Raw genomic sequence first — 1,361 nt, 5'->3', positions numbered from 1 at the left:
GTGCCGGACCGAGACTCGAACTCGGGACCTTTGCCTTTCGCGGGCAAATGCTCTACCAACTGAGCTACCCAAGCATGACTCACGACCTGTCTTCGCAGCTTCAGTTCTGCCAGTACCTCGTCTCCTACCTTCCAAACTTCACAGAATCTCTTCTGCGAACCTAGCAGAACTAGCACTCGTGGAAGAAAGGATATTGCGGAGACATCGCTTAGCCACAGCCTGGGGGATGTTTCCAGAATGAGATTTTCACTCTGCAGAGGAGTGTACGCTGATATGAAACTTCCTGACAGATTAAAACTGTGCGCCGTGCCGAGACTCGTACTCGGAACCTTTGCCTTTCGTGGGCAAGTGCTCTGGCAGAATTGAATCTGTGAAGAGGGGTCGTGAGTCGTGCTTGTGCAGCTCGGTGGTAGAGCACTTGCCTGCAAAAGGCAACGGTACCGAGTTCGAGTCTCGATCCGGCACACAGTTTTAATCTGTCAGGAAGTTTAACCCTTCAAACTGATCGTCATAAAAAGAGGCACACCCACAAGGACTCGACGGATTGAGATCAGTGGGTAGATGCCACCACACATACAAAATGACTACACTTTCATCTCTGACGAACCAGTTTTTATTGCTCTACACGACCTCAAACAATATTTCTTAGCCGGCCGGTGTGGACGAGCGGTTCTAAACGCTTCAGTCTGGAACCGCGTGACAGCTACGGTCGGAGGTTCGAATCCTGCCTCGGGCATGGATGTGTGTGATGTCCTTAGGTTGGTTAGGTTTAAGTAGTTCTAAGTTCTAGGGGACTGATGACCTCAGATGTTAAGTCCCATAGTGCTCAGAGCCATTTGAACCAATATTTGTTCCTTTGACGTCAGGCCCCAACTTTTTATGAGTACAAGTGACCACTCGTTGCGACGTAGTTCTCTGATATTCCATCCCGTGCTGTGTGCACCTCAGCACGCAGTTCCCTCCCATTGGTTCGTGGAGCTAAAGTGCCAATGGCATTCTCCGTGGTACCCCACGGTATTGCGATTGGGGTGAGACTGGGCGATGTGGCTGGTTGTGTCACAGGTTCCGCAGCTGCAAGGCACACTCGGGAGGTACGAAGGCAACCGTTATCCTCTTGAATTAGGGCACAGTCGTGGGTGTTCGCGAATTGTAGAACCACTAGTTGCAGTATCTTCTCCACGGCTGTCACTAACTCAAACAGTGAATGGATACCGTAGGATGTCGCTTCCCACACCATCTCAGAAGGTTAGCTGGATCTGTGACGGGAGATCATAAACCACTCCTCGTGGCGCTATGGACTGCGCCTCCAGCCACAGTAACGATGCTTGTTGTCTCCACTGCAGAAGCGGGACTCGCCACTT

The 1,361-nt window shown here is 51.2% G+C and overlaps 1 non-coding gene across 1 annotated transcript; it reads right to left on the bottom strand.

Moving 5' to 3' along the window:
* Window positions 1-75, bottom strand: Trnas-cga. Its single transcript has one exon. It is a non-coding gene; the product is annotated as a tRNA-Ser (tRNA).
* Window positions 76-1,361: the final 1,286 nt, after the last annotated feature.

Source organism: Schistocerca piceifrons, chromosome 6 (genome assembly GCF_021461385.2).
Source record: "Schistocerca piceifrons isolate TAMUIC-IGC-003096 chromosome 6, iqSchPice1.1, whole genome shotgun sequence".
NCBI lineage: Eukaryota > Metazoa > Arthropoda > Insecta > Orthoptera > Acrididae > Schistocerca > Schistocerca piceifrons.
The sequence above is the reverse complement of the archived record's forward strand: the minus strand, read 5'-3'. Positions and strand labels throughout refer to the sequence as shown.